This window comes from Sus scrofa, chromosome 8, assembly GCF_054392235.1.
Source record: "Sus scrofa isolate SSC_HxYL_T2T_F1_AM1 chromosome 8, Sscrofa_HxYL_maternal_Yorkshire_Landrace_v2.0, whole genome shotgun sequence".
Lineage (NCBI taxonomy): Eukaryota > Metazoa > Chordata > Mammalia > Artiodactyla > Suidae > Sus > Sus scrofa.
Window position 1 is genome coordinate 138,724,044 of NC_139390.1, and position 21,959 is coordinate 138,746,002.

The 21,959-nt window shown below is 44.7% G+C and overlaps 1 protein-coding gene across 1 annotated transcript in view; it reads left to right on the forward strand.

Annotated features, from left to right (window-relative positions):
- Window positions 1-616: 616 nt before the first annotated feature.
- Window positions 617-21,959, forward strand: part of MAPK10 (mitogen-activated protein kinase 10) — a 454,812-nt gene continuing 433,469 nt past the window's right edge. Inside the window, exon 1 of the mRNA XM_084973649.1 lies at window positions 617-755. The gene's annotated coding sequence lies outside the window, so the exon portion shown is untranslated. The remainder of the gene's footprint in view (window positions 756-21,959) is intronic.

Here is a 21,959-nt window from a genome sequence, read left to right on the forward strand (position 1 = left end):
GAAATCCTTAATAAGTTTTGAGCTCTGGATTTTCATTTTGCACTGGAAATTATGTAACCAGTTCTGTTGTAGCGGTTTGCTTTTATTTTCAAAGGAAGAGGGATATAGGTATTCTCTAATGTATGTCTGATGTATGACTTTTTTTTAAATCTGAAGTTGGTGCTTCTTCTATTTGGGTATATTTAGGCACCGAGGCAAAACGTCCCTCGTCAGAGTTGAAGTGGAACAAAGGTTTGAAGTGCTAAGCTGCTTTCCTTCTTCCCATAACCACCTCTCTTCTCCTTAGGGTCCATCAGCGCCGTTAAGCTCCTTCCTGACCTTCGTGTCTTCTCCCCGATGTCCCGCCACGGGAAGTGCAGCGAGCCTGTAGCTTTTCATCTAGAGGCCTCCTCCCAAGGGGTCCTTGCTTTCTCTTCCTCTACCACACACACCTGCCCTGCGCCACTGGACAGCAACCTCGACGATATTGTAGGAATTCCTCGGAGGTCTTCTCATCCTGGCCTCAACCACTCAGAGAGAGGGGTCTCCTTTGCGGAGAAAGTGCCCAAAGGAGAGCCCACCTGCTTCAGGACTTCCTTGAGCCTCACACAAGCAGCCCCTTTTCTTCTGTCTTACCAGTGATGCCTTCTACGCCAAGCACGAGGGGAGAGAGATGAAGGCCAGGACAGAGCAGCATCCTGCTTTTTCATGCCTGCATTTTCAAGACGCAGCCTTTTAACCTGAAACATCGGTTCTGCACCTTAAGAAGTCTTCAGGTAAACAAATTCTGGTACTTTTCAAAAACTCTGCATGCTTGGCTGTGCCGGCTTTGCCCTGTGTTCTTATTCTTCACATGAAATACCCCTGGGCTTTGTAACATTTGTTATTTAGGAAGCAAGTCTAAAGATTTTGTTACCTCTTGAGAGAGTGAAATTAAACAACAACATCAACAACTTTCACTTTGGAAGGACGAAATTTGCAGGCTAGTCTCTATAACCATGAAGTTGCCATGTCAGCAAAAGCCCTTTGTTCACCACAGGAAGCAATCTGGTCAGAACAACTTCCTTTCTGGCAGTTCAATAGAACTGTTGTTTCTGAAGCTTATCAGATAAACCCACTACCAGAAATCCCCACTGGCAACAAAATAGAAGTTTTGTTTGTTTGTTTGCTTGCTTTTTTAAAATAGGGAACTATAGTTCTCTCAAAGTGGCTACATTTTATTTTATTTGTATTTTCTTTGTTTATTAAATTAGCTTGCATTGCTCCCTAATTTTGATGATAGAATTGAACGTGGAGAACGTTAAGTAGGTGATGCGTTGATTCACTGAATTAAAACTGTATTTGTGACTTGAAGTAACTTAGGAGAGAACGATAAAGGACTATTTAGAAGACATTTGCGGCTTCCCATCCTTCATTTTCAGTAAGAATAATTGGCACGGTTAGCTAACTGTGATGCAGTCCATAGTCTCAGCCTTGTCTGCAGTCAGGAGTTTTTCACATACATAAAATTTTTTTAAACTATAAACTGTTTAAGTGCCTTCTTATTTTTAATTTAGGGATCTTTATCCTTTCTGTATAACCTCTTGCTCCCTACTTCATATTAGAAAAAAATTCTTCTACTCAGCAATTATAAGCTCCAAAAAGGCAAGGCATGACCTTTTGGGCTATTTAAGAATAATGACTTAATCTCTCATGGAAAAAAAAAACCCAAAAACAAAAAAACCACCTCTTCTCCGGCATTCTTTGGGGGAGATAACTTTCTTATTAGAATTCCTCAATCCCTCCCACATTCCCCATTCTTTTTCCTCCCCACTGGCAGCACTGAATTTGGCAAAAAGACAAATCGCTATTTCTCCCTCTTTGCTTGTCTTTAAACAACGTTTCTACCCCTTAAACTTCCTCACTGCTGGCTATAGGGTTTCTTTCACTGGAATGACGGTATCTTCTGGTGTTTTCTGTTTTTTCCTTTCTCTGCTTAGTGACTCACTCGTTCTCTTTAGATCCGGTCTTGAAACATTCCCGGGCCTGTTTTCTTTGGACTGAGCCTGACTCCCACGCAGTCTAATTCCCTTTACACTCCCCTTAATGTACTTGCCAAGGTTGCAAGTGTGCTTATTTGTATCCTTTCTGCATTCAAATTTTACTTCTCTTTTTCGCCTTTAAAAAGACCACGTTTTTCTTAGAAAAGGTTACCCCGTCCATTTCCACTCTATTTTCCATCCTTAGATTAGAAATGAAGATGAACAGAAAAAAGGGTGGTAGATTTTTACTGTTCAGAATTAAGGGCTCCAAGGCTTCTGTTTTCTTTAGAGCCTTGAGAATTCGAAGTCTCCTGAGACATGGTGGGGAGTCTCGGGCTGTCCTTCACTCTGGTGTATGGGGACTTGTCCTCACAAGGGACTCAGACGTGTGTAAAAAGAGGAAGCAGATTCCCAGAGGAAGTTGCAAGACATGGATATAAGAAGAGTCCCTGCGGTGGCACAGTGGGTTAGGATCTTGTGTTGTCTTTGTGGCAGTGCGGGATCGCTCCCTAGCTTGGTGCAGTGGATTAAGGATCCGGCATTGCTGCAGCTGTGGTGTAGGTTACAGCTGTGGCTTGGAGTCCATCCCTGACCCAGGAGAAACAAAGAGAAAAGAATGGGAGAAGAGGGGTTCCTGGGTGGCTCAGTGGGTTGCAGATCTGACATTGTCACGGCTGTGGCTCAGGTTGCTGCTGTCGAGTGGGTTTGATCCCTGGCACAGGCACAGCCAAAGTGATGTTCATTTAGAACAGATGTAGAAGTTGATATCTATTTTTTTTTTTTTTTGTCTTTTTGGGGCCACACCTGTGGCCCAGACTAGGGCTTGAATTGGAGCTGCAGCTGCTGGCCTAGGCCACAGCCGCAGCAATGCAGGATCCGAGCCATGTCTTCAACCTACACCACAGCTCACAGCAACACCGGACCTTGAGCCACTGAGCGAGGCCAGGGATCGAACCTGAATGCTCATGGATAATGGCTACTAGTCAGGTTCCTTAACCACTGCACCACGACAGGAACTCCCAAAAGTTGCTAGTTTGGTCTTTGTCATTCCTACAGCTTCATCCCTGCTTCACTCTTCTGTGAGCATCTCCTTCCTCTAGGCTTCCTTTGGTGCCCAGCCTGGTCCGACCACCCCTCCATACCCGAGGATGTGGTGTGAGATCCCGTCGCACTGTGATTTCCTGAGTGAAGCAACAGTAGCAAAGCTGTCTTTCTCTAGATTCCTGCATAAGCCCTCCCCTCCGTCTGTGCCTCTGGTAACTGAGTGCGTGATGGGTAGGTTGGGGAGAGGGACGGCCCTCTCGAGGTTGTTAGGCTGACGTGGGGCTGACACCAGGCCAAGCACTAGCTGCACTCATTCTGGTGGCAGGCCCTGCTGGGCTGTAAACGCGCCTTCCGCGTGAAAACAAGATGGGAAACATCCCAGTGACATCGTTAGGCTTTGGTCTCAGAAGCAAAACAGGTGGTGTCTGTAGAATTCTCTTGTCAGTAAAATTTTGGCTGGCATAATGGGGACATTTTGTCCTGTCACATAGGTGTCTGAGAAGCGTTAGGAGTTGGAACCCGAGCTCAGGTCTGCTTGACAGGTCTGTGACCTCTGTGATCTTAGAGGGCGTTTAACCCTTCATCTCATAGATGAACATGCTTAAGGCTCAGGGAGATTGAAAGATCTATCCAAGGTCCACAGCTTGTTAGCGACAGAGCGAGAGCTGCAACCCAGGGCTGTCGGCTCTCTACTCTCCATCTAGGGCTGCCCTACAGTTCTTCTTCTTCTTCTTCTTTATTTTTTAGGGCCGCACCTGTGATATATGGAAGTTCCCAGGCTAGAGGTCAAGTCAGAGCTGCAGCTGCTGGCCTACACCACAGCCACAGCCACGCCAGATCCAAGCCACGTCTGCAGCCTACATCGCAGCTCATGGCAACACCGGATCCCTAACCCACTGAGTGGGGCCAGGGGTCGAACCTGCATCCTCACTCATGCTGGTTGGTTGTTTGTAACCCCCTGAGCCACAATAAGAACTCCTGCCCTGCGGTTCTTAAGCTTGCAGTTGCTGGCTGGCCCACGATGCCAGGAGACAAAGACCTTTGACATGTCTTTTTAATACATTGTGCTTCCTAATGTTTTCCTGGACATTATGGATAATACTTCTTCTGTCTCTCCATATTCTGAATAAAAATATATAATGTGTGTTCATTGTGGAGAAAACTTAGAAACAAAGGAGGAAGAAAATAATATTTTGTAATCTTGTTACCTAGAAATGACTACTATTTACATTTTGTTGATTTTTTTTCCTGATCTTTTCCACATGTAGATGTGTGTGTGTGTGTGTGTGTGTGTGTGTACGTGTGTGCACGTGCTCTTATGCATTTACAAAATTAGGGTTATATATTTGGTATCAGCTGGTATCCTTTAGTTGCAGATAACAGAAACTGACCTAGTTTCAAATATAAGGAAGAAAGGAATTTCTTGGCAAGCAACAAAGTCAAAGAAACACCCAGACCTTGGAAAAATAGTACCCAGGAAACTCAGCTGCTTTTATCAGAAGAGAGAATAAATCCTGGATAGGCCAAAATAGCCTTGGATATAGATGTCCTAATTTTGAAATTTATAGTCTCATCTTGGATGAATAAGTGACTAAATTTCTTTGAAACTGAAGTCAGTTTGTTGCCAGTTCCGAGTAATTCTCTCTTCCAGATCATATTGCATTCAAACTTCCAACTCCCTTTCCGTCCCACCCTCCTCTGTCCCTGCAGTGGCCTCTGGGAACAGAGGAGGCTCAGGCCACTGTCCTGCTGGCAGGGGACGGTATCTGGTCCAGTGCTTTTTGGCTTTGTCTCGCCTTGGGTGAATTTTGCCTGTGGGTCCCTGGCCCCACTGATCTGCTGCTGATGTAGCATGTCCTTTATGTTCTGGGAACGGGGAGTGCAGCACAGAGTGATTGCTGCCAGGAGTTTGGGCATCTTCCCCTGCTGCTGCTGAGAGCCAACTGCCCCTGGCTTAAGTGTGGGGCCTCCTTATCCTCTGCTGTGGTCATCCCCCCACCAGCCACAAGCCGTCCGTGTCATTATTCCCAGCACCCGTCTGTTTCCCATTCCAGGAACCATAGGGACTGTGGGGGCCGGTGGCGCTCTCAAGCACCACCCCCATCTCTAGTCCTGACCAGCTGCCATTCCTGCCCCTCTGCAGCCACCCTGTGTTGCCAGTGGGTACTCTGAAAGTGGCTCCTTCTGGTTTCACGGAGGAAGTGGAACAAAAGTACTTTTCTCAGATCTTGAAACCTATTTGGAGCACAAGTATCCATCTTGTATTTAAACCCAGGGTGGTGGACAGTCCTCTCTGGGTCTGCAGTGCTGCTGCTGCTGCTGCTGGACACCCCCAAGTGGGCTCCTTTTTCACCCTACCCAGTCTCCCATACCCTGAGCCAGGCATCCCCATGCGTGGGCATTTTCCTCACCCTGCTCAGCCTCCAGCACCCCTGCCAGGCCTTCCTCTTATTATAGCTGCTCATATTCCCTATCCTGCTGCAAATGCCTGTCCTGCTGTTCTCCACCAAATGGCTTTTTTGACTTAGATGTTCTGGAAAAGAAGGGAGGAGAAAGAGGAAAGGAACAGCCAGATCCCTCTAGATCTCCACGGTTGCATTGTTTACAATTACCTCTGTAATTCATGGAATATGGTATGATTTAAAGATAATTTTACTTATATCAAGCCATTATTTACCAAATAATTATTTATATTCCCATATAAATATTTTTTATTCGTATAATATATAGTATTCAAACAAATGACAACTTTCATTTTATTTTATTATATTTTTTACATTTGTAAAATGGCCTCATCTGTGGCATGTGGAAGTTCCCAGGCAAGGGATCAAACCTGCCCTACCATTGCAACCTGCACTAGCTGCAGCAACGTGCCGGATCCGTAACCTGCTATAACACAAGGGAACTTCTGACAATATTTACTTTTGAAGAAAGTGGTAGAGGAGTTCCCTGATGGCCTAGCAGTTAAGGATCTGGCACTGTCACACTGCTACAGCTTGGATAATTTCTGCTGTACAACAGTGATTCAGTTATATATATATATATACAGACATCCATCCACTCTTTTTCAGATTCTTCTCCCGTATAGATTATCACAGAGTATATGTTTTAGACTTTTGAAAGCTTCTTCTGGAATTTGTTGGCTTTGGCTGAAACATCTCAGGTGCTCGCTCCTTCTTCTTCTTCTTCATTATCTTCTTCTTCTTTTGCTTTTCAGGGCTGTGCTTGCGTCACATAGAGGTTGCAGGCTAGAGGTCAAATTGGAGCTGCAGCTGTCGGCCTACACCACATCCACAGCGAAGCCGGATCCAAGCCATGTCTGCAACCTACACCACAGCTCAGGGCAACACCAGATCCTTAACCCACTGAATGAGGCCAGGGATTGAACCTGAATCCCCATGGATGCTAGTTGGATTCTTAACCTGCTGAGCCACAGCAGGAACTCCTCAGGTGCTCACTTCTCAGACGAAGTTCAAGAGGCCGTTTCTTTTTTGTTACCAATGAAACTCAAAATGGAAACAAGACCCCAAAATCCAGTTATGTTAAGGTTGAGAAAAAGTATTAAACCATATGTACGGATGGCCATGAGTTTATAGGATTGATGTTTTAAGTCCAAGGATAGAAAAAGGGCCTCTTAAATGAGCAAGAGGATACTTTTCCATTTGTTTCTAAAGATGGCTGGAGAGGAGTTCCCTTGTGGTGCAGCAAGTTAAGGAGCTGGCATTGTCATTGCAGTGGCTTGGTTGGTGCTGTGGCATGGGTTTGAGTCCTAGCCCAGGAACTTATATCTGTAGGTGAGGCAAAAAAATAATAATAAAGATGAATGGACAAAGTATTAATGGATTTTTTAAAATTAGCTCTTTATTTTGGAATCATTTTAAGATTCACAGAAAGTTGCAAAGCTAGCACCAAGTTTCTGTATACTCCTCATTAGTCTCCCTTAATGATGTCCTTATATTGTACATTTGTCATAACCTAGAGGCCAGTATTGGTACATTTTATTTTTTGTCTTTTTAGGGCCACGCCCAAGGCATATGGAGGTCCCCAGGCTAGGGGTCAAATTGGAGCTGAAGCAGCTGGCCTACGCCACGGCCACAGCAACACGGGATCCGAGCCATGTCTGCAACCGACACCACAGCTCACGGCAACCCCGGATCCTTAACCCACTGAGCGAGGCCAGGGATGGAACCCGCATCCTCATGGATGCTAGTCAGTCTCGTTAACCGATGAGCCATGACAGGAACTCGGTGCATTGTTATTAACTGAAATTCATACTTTATTTGGATCTCATTGGTTTTTCCACTAATGTCCTTTTTCTGCCCCAGTTTCCAATCTAGGATATCACTTTACATTCAGTCGTCGCATCCTGTTAATCTCTTCCGGACAATTTCTTAATCTTGCCATGTTTTTCATGACTTGGACAGTTTTGTGGGGTAGCGATCAGGTATTTTGTAGAATATTCTTTAACTTTGGTTTGTCCAATGTTTTTCTCATCATTAGATTGAGATCACAGGTTTGTTGCTTAAATTTTTCTGGCTTTGGCCATTGGGAGCTCTTTCAGCTTGGCTTCTCTGTACCTTTGACATGCTTCTATCTTTTTGTGTTTTGAGTTTTCTGCAGCAAGATGCTCTGGGCCCATCATAGGTTTGTCTGACTTTAGCCCTAGAATCAGCATTTCTCTAAGAAGTGTTTGTTCCTTTTTTGGAGAATGATATTTGGATGAAATGTTATAGTGGGTTAGAGTCCAGTTATACTTAGAGCTCAGACAGCTTTCACAATAGTGATCAAAGGCATGATCCAAAGTCTAGGAATTTTACCGGAAACCACCCTACTGAGGAATTTTATGAAAATTCCACCGAAGGCATTTAAGTGAATTATAGGATTGAAGAACAGTACTCATATTATATTGTCTTGGAAATTTTCATTAGAGTGAGCAGGATTTATCAAACTGACAGTGTATTAAATCTCTGTGATTCATACTTGAGAGGCGTTGCATGAACTTTGTTGGAACTTAGGTAAAACAGGAGCAAAATCTAAAAAGTAATACATGCGTTCATACTTAAAAGACATTCTATGGTTAATTGGATTTTTCTGGTTTAATAATTACAACATGATTCCTAAAACTAAGTGATATTCTAGTTATATTTCAAAAAAAAAAACATAGGGGAGTTGCTGTTGTGGCTCAGCAGAAACCAATCTGACGAGGAACCATGAGGTTGCGGTTTCAATCCCTGGCCTCGCTCAGTGGATTGAGGATCTGGCGTTGCTGTGAGCTGTGGTGTAGGTCAAAGATGCGGCTCAGATCTGGCGTTGCTGTGTCTCTGGTGTAGGCTGGCAGCTACAGCTCCGATTAGACCCCTAGCCTGGGAACCTCCGTATGCCACGGGTGTGGCCCTAAAAAGATAAAAAGACCAAAAGAAAGAAAAAAAAAAAGTGGCATGCATAGTCAAAGGCACTACAAAGAGAATAAAGATGTTCGAGAAAGTACCTCTGCCTTCCAGGGAGTAAATAATACAAGAAAACGTGTGGTGGGAAAGATATGTATTAATGAAGAGCCTTGGGAGCTGTAAGGTAAGTAAATTCAGTGGCTATGGCAACAGGATCCCTGAAGAGGTGTAGAGGGCTATGTAGAGGCACCCCAAATCCATGATGCTCAGCGGGGCGTGCTGGTGTGTCTGTGAGAGGAGGAGGGCGGCTGAGATCATGAGGGAGGTTGGTTCCTGTCTTTCTCATGGGAGAAATGTGCTCACTAGTCAGGGAGCAAATGAGGTTGCGTCTACAGGACGTGAAGTCTGAAGGGGATGGGAAAATCAAACAGCAGGACCGTGAGCAGGAAGCAGTACTTTGGTGAACTGTATTTGTTCAGAACTCCTTGGCTCTAAACCACTTACAAACTTTATTTTAAAGTATATTATTCAGAGTCAGGCCACCAAGTGGCTTAGAAGAAACGAGAGCCAAGAACTAGGAAGAACAAAGGTACGTCCTCGGCAAATATTTAGGCTTATGAAATCTCAGTAGGGGAGCTCTTTCGCCAGCTAGTTAGGAATCTCAAAAGAATGAGTGCTGATGGAGAGCTCTTGTTTTATTTTATTAAGTTTTATTGAAGTATAGTTAATTTGGGAGATCTCTAATTTCCCACCAAACTCTCAGTGCTTTACTTTTTCTTTTCATGTTGCAAATAAGTCATTTTAAAAGGTTATTTATTTGACCATGGTAAAATATACACAACATAGAATTTACCGTTTTTATTATTTTAAGTGCACAGTTGAGTGGCACTGAGTCCATTCGCAGTGTTGTGCCACCATCGCCACTCTTCATATCCAGAATGTATTCTTCATTCGTTACTACAGCTCTGCACCCCGTAAACTGACCTCCCATACCCCCCTCCCTCCAGCCCTTGGTAACCACTATTCTACCTTCTGTCCCTATGTAAGTGATTACTTCAGGTACCCCATCTGGATAGAATAATGTAATATCTGTCTTTCGGTGTGTGGCTTATTCCGGTTGGTGTAATGTCTTTCAAGTTTCATCCATGTCGTGAAGCTGTTCTTCTCTCACTCTTTCTCCCTGGTTGGTGGGATCTTCTGCGAAGGCTTCTTGGCCTGGTTTTGAGCCTCCCTCTTGGGCCATGCAGCCCCAGCCTCCCGCCAACCCTGGGCGTTTTGTGCCAGGAGAGGCCACGGCTTGGCATTTTTTGACCACCCCAATTCTTTTCCCGTTCCATGTTAGAGATGCTTTCCCCTCCCTGGCGGCAGCTTCTGCCATCTCTCCTCACACCACTTCCACCCGGGAATCATGCTGAATCTCCATCCGTCTACCTCAGACACAAGAGCTGTTGACTTCCTTCCTGGTGAGGGGAGAGCAGTGACCTCAGCTTTTAGAAACCAGTGCTTCCTCTTTGCTTTAGCAGAGTGGGGAAAAGAACTGTCATCTTTCCTTGGTGAGTCTATAGCAATCGTATCAACAGCTCTAGTACAATAACCCCTAACAACAGCCGTCACCCTCTCAAAACAATCCCAAGACATCCGTTAGTTTTTTCTTTGCCTTATTGACTCATCTGATTGCTTACCACACACGATAATGAAGGGGATCTGAGTGTCTTTTCAGAGGAAGAGGTTTTAAACATGTCTGTAATGTGCTGGGCTCGAATAGAATCAATTACTTTATAACTTGCTGAGGCAAACACTGGTCAACTCCTGAGTTTGATGAACAGAAGGGAGTCTGGAGAAAAGGTAGCCAGTGAGGGGGAATTTTTTCAGCATCCTTTGTTGAAGTGGTTCAATTGTGTTAGCGGTTTACATCCCAGACCCATTTTGTTATGGTGGAAAAGGATGCACCAAGTCATTGTTAGCCTGGCCGTCGTGGAGCTCTTCCAACCCCACACCTTTGTTCCCGTCTCTTCCCTCCTGGTCAGATCCGGATCCTGCCTCGTCACAATCTCGTCATGGGGGTGGAATGGACCGGAGAAGTCTCACCCCATTGGCCAGTCAGCCTAAGTAACATGCTTGGTCTCACCTACATCTCTTAGCTACATCTGAGTTCAAAAAAGTCGTCTTTGTTTATATCATGATGACTGCAGAGCAGACATTTACTTTCGGTAGATTCTTGTCTTCCCACTTTGTGTTGTGGTACACGCTGGTGAGATGGATAGTTGATTCCCCGTGAAATGGAAATGCTCCACGCATCAGTTCATTCCTGCAAGAGTATTTACCGGAAGGCTGCTATATGCGTGACACTGTTCTCAGTGGTGGGGCTGCAAAAGTGAATCACATAGATACAGTCTCTGTCCATGGGACTTATGTATTAACCCAAATCATTTCTTGACTTTTTGTCTAAATCTCTCCCTCTCTCTCTCTGTCTCTCTCTCTCTTTTTTTTTTTGAGTTCTCACCCAGAAGTTTCTAAACATCAGGCTACTTGTATTTGAATCAGTTGCAGATTCCCTGCCCCTAGCCCTGGACATTCTGATCAAGTGGATCTGGGATGGATATCTGTATTTAAAAAAAAAAAAACACCACCTTCTAGATGGTTTGATGTGAGCTAGTTTGATAACCATTGTTACCAAAAACATTCTAATCATTTAGAACTGAAATTATGGTGATACCTGAATTATATTTGGATGATGGAAACCATTGACAAACATTACAAGATATTCAGGGGGACTTTTCTTTTCTTTCTTTTTTGTCTTTTTAGGGCCTGCACCCATGGCATATGGAGGTTTCCAGGCTAGGGGTCAAATCAGAGCTGTAGCTGCCGGCTTACACCATAGCCACAGCGATGCCAGATCCTAGCTGTGTCTGCAGCCTACTCCACAGCTCGTGGCAACTCCGGATCCTTAACCCACTGAACGAGGCCAGGGATCGAACCTGCATCCTCATGGATACTAGTCGGGTTCGTTAACCACTGAGCCATGACAGGAACTCCCAGGAATTTTCTTTTTGCTGTGTAACTGCTGTTCACACCTAAACCAAAGACAAAAGGCACGAGGTGTTCCATATCCTAAATTTATAGGGTCACCAGCAGTGGGGTCAGCCACCCTGCAGGGCTCACTGAGAAGCCCTTAGTTAGGGAACAGACCCAACCACCCATGACTCCCAGGGGACTTTGGGGGAGAGGCAGACAGCCTTTGGGAGTGAATGTACAGAGTCATTCCTTCTCTCAGGTCAAGTGTGTGAGGGAGGGGAGTGCAAATGAATCACTTGAAAAGAAAAGTAAACAGACATTTTGTTCCCTGGCTGTATTCCCGTCTTAAGCAGCAGACCTGCCGATGCGCCGTGTGTGCTGTGGGAATGTGGGGAGAGAGACCCGGGCGGAAATGGCACGAGTGGAACCGAATCCAGGTGGAGGGGGAGGCGCCTCCGTCGCAGGGGGGATGAGGACGGCCTCACAGGCCTGCAGACCCGAGATACCTCTGCCGGGAGTCGCAGCTGTCCCAAGATCCAAGCAGTGTGGGCACAAAGAGGATGGGGCGGGGGGCACCAGGGCAGCATCTGCTAAAGGATGTAACCCAATCTCTCTCCCGAGGGGACTCTTCAGCCACCCCTGGTCCTCAGGGAGCCCATAAACAGCAGTCCAGACTAGGAGTTACAGTCAAGCGAGGAGAGGACAGTTGCTCAGGCACGGGAGGCGCTGCTCTTGCTTTTTCCTGCTTCCTCCCTGCCCCGGTTCCAGAGACGCTCACACCTAGAAGGAAGGGGTGGAGGTGACAAAGCCAGAGCTCAGTCTCCCTCTCCCGCCCCACCCCCCGGCCCCACCAAACACCCTTAGCTTTCCGTCCACAACTCAGAGTCTGGCTTCTTCTGGGTCATGGGACAGTTGAGTTTTGATGGAAAATACAATTGAAGTGCTTCAGTGAGCAGGACTGAGTCTGAAGTAGCTGAGTCAGTCGTAATAACCGTATTTATTTGAAAAGTACATAACTCGGCAAGATGTATTTGGGGAGCTGCTATTCAGCAGGAAAATGGTGTGTGTTTGGGAAACTTATTGGAAAAAATAAAGCCATTATATATCTGTAATCAGCTGATCTACTTTAATAAATGAAGTTTTTGTTTAAAATTTTTGGAATGATTATATATGTACATGTTATGGAATTCAAAAATGTAAAAAGGTAAAAGTAGAAGATAAATTTTCTTTCCCCTTTCCTCTCCCCAACCATGAAGTTCTTATTTTTTTCTTAAAATATCGCAGAATGGCCTTATACTAGTTTCCAAAAACAGTCATATAATGCTCTATCGATTCCATAGCACTGATGAACATATACAAGAAATACATGGGCGAGATGCATTTCCACACGTTAGGTTATTTTTTGGAAGCTGCTGCAGACAGCATCGTCTGCCTTGTCCTCATCATTTCTTCGTGGTGCAGCGAATCTCAGTGTTTGAAATTTCCCGGAAGCAGATGTTCAGAATAGCCTCAGGTTTTTGCTTTTTAATTTTGAATCTTTGAAACAGCTCTTCCTGTCACAATTGTGTCTTAGGATTTGTTTATTCCTAGATCACTCTCTGTTTTGCTTATTCAAATAAAATCGCTTTATGCATCGAAAGTTTTAAGTCCTATTCAGAGATGAGTTTAGCTTCAGAAGGAATACTAAGTGCTGGACTCCCTTTCTGCCTCCTCTCATCCTTGAGGAGGAGGAGCTGTGTAAGTCCTGAAACCTCTGTACTTGGTCGTCTCAGCTGTGGATCCCAGCAAGGACAGCTTGCTTTCTTCTGCTTTATGAGGTGCGGGTAAAGCTTCGTTAGCCAGGACTGGCTTTGTCACCAGACAAGGGTGAATGTCGGGAAGTTGCCTTGTTTTAGTAACTGGTTTGGGGACTAGGGTGTGGGTGGGGTTGAAAAAAGCTTTCATTGGCCTAAGGCCAAGTTAAAATCTAGGCAACAAGATTATAAATCTGGGAACCTCCTCAGTCTCATTCTTCAGACTAAATTGGATTTTACTCCCCTGTGTTTGCTTGTTTCTTCACATCAGCATCATTCTTTGGTGTGCAGGCTCCTTAAGGATGGAGACCACAGATTATGTATTTTGCATACTTGACAACACAAATCAGAGTGTTTTGTGCATAGCAGGTGGTAGATAAAATATTTGTAGAGGGATATACTGAGGAGTTTAGCTTTAATTCAGTAATAGATAGGGAACTAAAACAACCCCCAAACCCCCAAACCAAAAGACACAAATTCAGCAATAGAAAGGGGAGAGAGTTTAAATAGGAGCAATACATGACTGGAAATGTGTTTAGAAATGAGTATGGGAGTTCCCTTCGTGGCTCAGTGGTTAACGATCCTGACTAGCATCCATGAGGATGTGGGTTCGATCCCTGGCCTTGCTCAGTGGGTTAAGGATCCGGTGTTGCCATGAGCAGACACGGCTCGGATCTGGCATTGCTGTGGCTGTGGTGTAGGCTGGCAGCTTTAGCTCTGATTCGACCTCTAGCCTGGGAACCTCCATATGCTGCGGGTGCGGCCCTAAAAAGAAAAAAAAAAAAAAAAAAAAAAAAGAAAGAAAGAAATGTGAGTGTGGTACAGGGCCATCGGATTTAGCAAATAAAGACACAAGATGTCCTGTGTTTCATCCGGCACCCCTGGTATGGTGTTCCTAGAGCCTGTACGGATTGAGTGGGAAGAGAACAGAGCTACTAGGGGACTGCTGAAATCACTGGGGGAGGGTAGGCTGCCAACCAGGGAGATGCAGGGAGTGGACTGGAGACACTCCGTGCAAGCCGAATGGGCGGGACATCCTGACTACATGAGGAGGTGGGGGAGATGTGAAATCCAAAGGGATTTCTGCAAGGTTTGATTTATTATTTACTTATTTTTATATTTTTAATTTTTTATTCTTTAGGGCCGCACCCACAGCACGTGGAGGTTCCCAGATTAGGGGATGAATTGGAGCTGTAGTCACTGGCCTGCACCACAGCTACAGCAACGCCAAATCCGAGCCACGTCTGCGACCTACACCACAGCTCATGACAATGCCGGATCCTTAACCCACTGAGCAAGGCCAGGGATCAGACCTGTGTCCTCATGAATGCTAGTCAAATTTGTTTCTGCTGAGCCATGAGAAGAACTCTTCGTTTTTATATCTATTTATGTATTCATTCATTCATTCATTTAGGCCGAGCCTGTGGCATGTGGAAATTCCCAGGGTAGGAATCGAACTTCTGTGCCAGAGCAGTGATAGTGCTGGATCCTTAACTGCTAAGCCACAAGGGAACTCCTGCAAAGTTTTAAGTTTAGTTTACTGAGTCAATGACTGCAGAAAATACTCTCCAGAAAGCTGAGAGGAGATCAGAAAATAAGGTCACTTCAAACCCTTTTGAATTTAGAAGTGGACATGACCAGAAGGTATTTGAAAATACAGATTTAGAGCCGGGGAGAAGTTTGACAGGTACAGATACAAGAGCCTTTCAAAAAGGATTCTGGGAAGCAGTGGGTAGAATGATTTCACCGGAATACACGTGGTTGTTGACCACGGTGACGACACGGGTCTCCTGGTGCTGAATTTGGATCAAGAAACAAAGGAGCCGGAGATCCCGTCTTGGCTCAATGGTTATTGATCCCGACTAGCATCCATGAGGATGTGGGTTCCATCCCTGGCCTCGCTCAGTGGGTTAAGGATCTGGTGTTGCTGTGAACTATGGTGTAGGTTGCAGACGCAGCTCAGATCCCACGTTGCTGTGGCTGTAGCATAGGCTGGCGGCTACAGCTCTGATTAGACCCCTAGCCTGGGAACCTCCATATACTGTGGGTGTGGCCCTAAAACGACAAAAAGACCAAGAGACAGAGGAGCCAAATGTGTATAAACATTCCATTAAAGAATGGGGTAGGAGTTCCCTGGTGGCCTGGTGGTTAAAGATTCAGTGTGGTCACTGCTGTGGCTTGAGTTCCACCCCTGGCCTGAGAACTCCTGCATTCTGTGGGTGTGGCTAAAAAAAAAAAAAAAAATAAGGGTATATTGTTAGTTTTTTTTTTTTTTCTCGCTCCTTCAAAACAGTGATGTAAGCCTGCGGATTACAGGGCAGTTGGTGAAGCAAGACATTTCTCTTAGAAAACCTTACCAGAGTCCCTGACCGTTTTGTCCTCAGTGTAGGGAACAAAGGACAAAGAAGTAGGTGGTGCTGCTCCTGCTACAGTCTCTCCTGACTTTCTTAGGTTGTGTTTATATTCTTGGGTAAATGTGTTGAGGACCTAGAGTCAGGAGGTGTCTGTGTGTGTGCATGTGTATGTGTCCTGCCATAACCCTTGTGCAGTTTTGCAGTGGTGATCAGTAAATATTTATTGAGGAGTTCCCATCGTGCCTCAGCAGTAAGAAACGCGACTAGTATCCATGAGGATGGGGGTTTGATTCCTGGCCTCACTCCGTGGGTTAAGGATCTGGTATTGCCGTGAGCTGTGGGGTAGGTCACAGATGAGGCTTGGATCCTGCATTGCTGTAGCTGTGGTGGAGGCCAGCAGCTGCAGCTCTGATTCCACTCCTAGCCTAGGAACTTCATATGTAGGTGCGGCATGAAAAAAGAAAAAAAAAGAGAAAAAAACCCCAACGAATCAGTGAATGAAACTTTAATAAGTAGCTAGAGATACAGCTGTATTAATCATGTCAGCACAGTGGTAGTAGAGCAGATATCATGGAAATTTCAAAAATTCTTTATTTCCCATGAATCTTTAGAAGTCTCAAGGGAGAATTCTGTGGAATTATGTTAGAAAGGGATAGAAACTACAGAACAGTTCAAAACAATCTGCTCCAGCCCCGCCAGGTTCTCTGCCCTCAGTGCGCAGGTTCCTGGCTAAACAGAGTGACAGTCTCTGTGCAGACTTTGCACAGGGTTAGTCTCTAACCCTAACCCTAACCCGAACCCGAACCCGAACCCGAACCCGAACCCTAACCCTAACCCTAACCCTAACCCTAACCCTAACCCTAACCCTAACCCTAACCCTAACCCTAACCCTAACCCTAACCCTAACCCTAACCCCTAACCCCTAACCCTAACCCTAACCCTAACCCTAACCCTAACCCTAACCCTAACCCTAACCCTAACCCTAACCCAGGTTCAGGGCTAAACAGAGTGACAGTCTCTGTGCAGACTTTGCACAGGGTTAGTCTCTAACCCTAACCCTAACCCTAACCCCTAACCCCTAACCCTAACCCTAACCCTAACCCTAACCCTAACCCTAACCCTAACCCTAACCCTAACCCTAACCCTAACCCAGGTTCAGGGCTAAACAGAGTGACAGTCTCTGTGCAGACTTTGCACAGGGTTAGTCTCTAACCCTAACCCTAACCCTAACCCCTAACCCCTAACCCTAACCCTAACCCTAACCCTAACCCTAACCCTAACCCTAACCCAGGTTCAGGGCTAAACAGAGTGACAGTCTCTGTGCAGACTTTGCACAGGGTTAGTCTCTAACCCTAACCCTAACCGCTAACCCTAACCCTAACCCTAACCCTAACCCTAACCCTAACCCTAACCCTAACCCTAACCCTAACCCTAACCCTAACCCTAACCCCTAACCCTAACCCTAACCCTAACCCTAACCCTAACCCTAACCCCTAACCCTAACCCTAACCCTAACCCTAACCCTAACCCCTAACCCTAACCCTAACCCTAACCCTAACCCTAACCCCTAACCCCTAACCCTAACCCTAACCCTAACCCCTAACCCTAACCCTAACCCTAACCCTAACCCTAACCCTAACCCTAACCCCTAACCCTAACCCTAACCCTAACCCTAACCCTAACCCTCCCACGGGACAGCGTGGCTGTCAGCCTGTTTACAGGGGCTTCTCCATTTTGAGGCGGGAGGACCAGAATGGGAAGAGCTGGATAAGAGCTAGTGCGTGAAACAAGTCCCCAAGAGGGAGAAAAGTCAGGCTAAATGTCTAGATTCCCGCAGAGGTGATTCCTCCCTTCTGCTCTCTGTCAGCAATTGGGTTTTAATAATCTCAGAACTAAGTACAAATGGAAGGGTTTAAATGGGAACCAGAATTAAACAGGGAGTTCCTGCTGTGGCAAAATCCAACTAGTATCCAGGAGGATTCGGGTTCGATCCATGACCTCGCTCAGTAGGTCCGCGATCCAGCGTTGCTGTGAGCTGTCATGTAGCTTCGATCTGGTGTTGCTGTGGCTCTGGCATAGGTCGGCAGCTGCAGCTCTGATTCGACTCCTAGCCTGGGAACCTCCATATCCTGTGGGTGTGGTGGGGCCCTAAAAAAAAAAAAAAAAAAAAGATTTAAAGAAACAAAACCACAACCTTTATGAAGACTCCAACAAAACAAGAAAAAAGAACAAAAAGGAAAGAAAAAAGGTTTAAATGTTTGGAGCTCCCTCTTCTGGTCAAAAAACAGGATAGAATTGAATTTTTTTTCAGTTTTAAAAATGTTATTGACATATAGTTGATTTACATACAGTGTCTTAGTGATGATATGAGATGTTAATCATAAAAGCTAAAATGTATCGACAGGAACTATGTTAAATGTATTATCTCATTTAATGTATCTGTTATGTCAAACAAACTACAAGCTCTTGAACTCAGAGATTTAAGGCTCTTCATGATCTGGCTCCAGCCACGCATCTGGTTCCATCCCCACTCATTCATCCTTTTTAACAAGCATGTATTTGAGGAGTTCCCCTCGTGATTCAGCAGAAACAAATCTAACTAGTATCCATTAGGATGCAAGTTCAATCCCTGGCCTCACTCAGTGGGTTAAGGATCCGGTGTTGCCGTGAGCTGTGGTGTAGGTCGCAGGCACGACTTGGATCCTGCATTACTGTGGCTGTGGCGTAAGCCAGTGGCTACAGCTCCAGTTTGACCCCTGGGATCCTCCAAATGCTACAGGTGTGGCCCTAAAAAGACAAAAAACAAAAACAAACAAGCACATACTTGAGCCTACCACGTAAACATTTCTGGCTGAGCTCTTGGGAAGTGCAAAGCCCTCAGTCTTGGACGTGGTTAAGGAAGCCTCTTTGATTTGCATGTCATAAAATACCAAATTGGTTATTTTACATTTAGTGTAACCATACCAAAAGTACGTGAATAATGCTTGTCTTCCCAAATTAAAGCTTGACAGAAATGGCTAAATTTTCTTTTGACTGGCACCCTACTTTTCCTCCCAGCAGTAACCACAGTTGTAGATTTGTGGATGTTATTTAAGTTGATACATATGTAAATGCATGCACAGAAATTCTTTAGTGCTTTTGTGAACTTGAGTAGGAGTGTATGTATGTATGAGTGTGTTTTGCACAAATGGTAAAGTACTGTACACACTGTATGCAATTGCTTTTTATCCCAAGATGCAACACATCTTGTGGGGTTTACTCATAATACTATGTATTTATCTAGCTTATTCTTTTTAATTTAGCCTGCCTCCTCTTTAGGCTTGCATGCTGAACTATAAGCAATGCTTCCAAATGTCCTTGCTCACATGGGTATTTGTCTAGAGGAGATACTGAGAAATGAGGTTATCGGGCCACGGGGTATGTGTATTTTTGGTTTGATGGACACTGATTATTGCCCTCTGAAGTGGCAATTGTAATGAAAGGGCTGTTTGCCCACGTTTCTTTGTCCACACATCTGCCAACACTTGATATAACCAAACTTTTACTTTTTTTGGTCCATCTGATATCTAAGAAATGATATTTTACTGTTTTTACTTTTATTTCCTGCTTGTTCATCCTTCTATATTTATTGATCATTTCATCTTTTCTTCTGGAAATTGCCTCCTATTGTTTCTGTGCTTATATCCTTTACCCATTTTTATTGGGTTGTTTTATTTTTGTTGGATCTGTAGAAATTTTGGTATATTAAGGATAGTAGTTATATACCGTGGAAAATATTTTTTCTCTGAATTTTTGCTGCTTTTACTTCATTTTTTATTATCGTTCATGTACAGTATGCTTCAGGTGTACAGGTGTACATATTCTTTATACTGTATATTACGTCCCCATGCGTACCTATTTCATGACCGGAAGTTTCTGCCTCTTAATCCTTTTCACCCGTTTCATCCATCCCCCGCCCCCTTTCCCTCTGACAGCCACCTGTTTGTTTTCTGTATGTGTCTGTTTCTGTCTCCTTTTGTTTGTTCGTTTGTTTTGTTTTTATTTTTTTATTTATATTTATCTTTTTTGCTTTTTTAGGGCCGCACCCATGGCACATGGAGGTTCCCAGGTTAGGGGTCCAATCCGAACTACAGCTGCCCGCCTACACCACAGCTCATGGCAACGCCAGACCTTTAACCCACTGATTGAGGCCAGGGATCCAACCCTCCTCCTCATGGATACTATTTGGGTTCGTTACTGTTGAGCCTGGGAACAGCGGGAACTCCCCCACATACAGGCTAACTGATGTGGTTTTTGTCTTTCTCTGACTTACTTCACTTTGCACAGTGACCTCTATTTCCATCCATACGTTGCAGATGACAAGATTTCATTCTTTTTTATGGCCGAGTAATAATTCATTGTGCTCCTTTAGAAAACATTGTCAGTGGTATTATTTATAATAGGTAAGTTTTTTTCATCAACCTGACTTATTTTTCCCATATATATTCATTGTATATTCTCATGCATACGTATTGTCATGTTTTCATGTATATTGTAGCAAGTGTGGTCAAGCCCTCAACCATGTCCCCGTGGGCCTTATGACGAACATGTATGATATATATACTTATTATTGAAGGCCATAGAGGCATGATAGGAATGTGGTATTGGTTAAACAGGAAAACTTCGAGAAATAGGTGAAGGTTACATCAAAAGGAGGATGTGATGGATGATACTGGCAGAAAGCAGTGGGCGGAGAACTTTGGTTGGTATGAAAAAATAGTGCAGGGTCAGGAATTAGCATGGTGTGTGTCATGGGGGCTGCAGAGGGGTTGCAGATGGGTTTTGCTGGTGGGAAGGCTCTGCTGGGAACATTTGATTTATTTATTTTCCCATGCTCACGGCATATGGAAATCTCCAGGCCAGGGATCAAATCCAAGCTTCAACCTACACCACATTTGCAGCAATGCCACATCCTTAATCCACTGTGCCGGGCTAGGGGTCCACCTTGCACCTCAGCAGTGACTGAGCCACTGCAGAGACAACGCTGGGCCCTTAACCCTCTGTGCTACAGTGGGAGCTCCTACTGGGGACATTTAATCACGGAGGACTCTAGACAAACTGGCACTTCCTTCCTACCCATCCGTCAGCCTAGGCAGTCACCCTGTGTCTCTTTGCCAGCTCTCACTTAGGAATATACTCATTGGGGTGTAGATGATGAAGATTTAAGATTTGGAATAGCAAGCAATTAAAGAATGAGGTGGGAAGAGAAGAAAGAGAGGAAAAGGTTTTTCTAGTTAAGATACAAAAATGAGCAAAGGTGTTGGCGCGAAGGTTGATGGATGACTTGGAGAAAAGGCAGTGGTTTCATTTGGCTGGCACAGTAGGGTTCCTGATGTTCCTAGAGTCTCCTGTTTATAGGAAATAAATCAGTAGGCAGGGGGAATGTTAGTTAAATAGAGCGGAGAGAGAAGAGCTCTCTAGTGTAGTGAGAACTGAAAAGACATTTGAAAGAGTTGGAACGAGCCATGCAGTGCTCAGGTCAGAGGAGCTGCTATTTCCAAGCCCCAGGGGTGGGAGCATGTTTGCTGTCCCTTAGCAAGAGGACAGGTGTGGCCAGAGTAGGTTAAAAAGATGGAGGATTGTGGTAGAGGATGAGGTCAGAGAGGTGGTGGGTGGCCAACCACAAGATATAGGGTCAGCCATCACAAATGGCTTTGAATTTCACCCTACATAAGACAGAAAGAGGCCATTAGAGGACTGTAATTAGAAGCGTGACATAATCTGACTTAGTACCATGGCTGTTTTTGAAAGAAATTATCAGGTAGGTATTGAAACAGGAGGCCAGTTGTAGAAGTCTGAGTTAGAGATTAATTGCCAATGCTTTTGATTGGTTGAATAAAATAAAAGACTGAGAACTGGTCCTTGAATTTGGCAATGAGTAATTTACTATGGAGTGTGTATTCAATTTTATAGGTAATAAAGAGCCTTTGAAGATTTTATAGGGAAGTGATATCATCAGCATTGTACTTTATTAAAACCTATTTATTGGTAGCAGTAGTTGGAAAAGATTAGGTTAAACCAAAAAAAAAAAAAAAAATCTGAGGAGAGACTTTTTAGGTTTTCATTTTGCTGAAGGATTATAGGGTCACAAAGGGAAAGGACTATTTTTTTAAAACTTTTTAGGGCTGAACCTTCGGCATATGAAAGTTCCCAGGCTAAGAGCTGAATCAGAGCTGCAGCTGCTGGCTTATGCTACAGCCACGGCAACACAGGATCTGAGCAGTGTCTGTGACCTACACCACAGCTCATGGCTATGCTGGATCCTTTAATTCACTGAGTGGGGCCAGGGATTGAACCCACATCCTTATGAATACTAGTGAGGTTCCT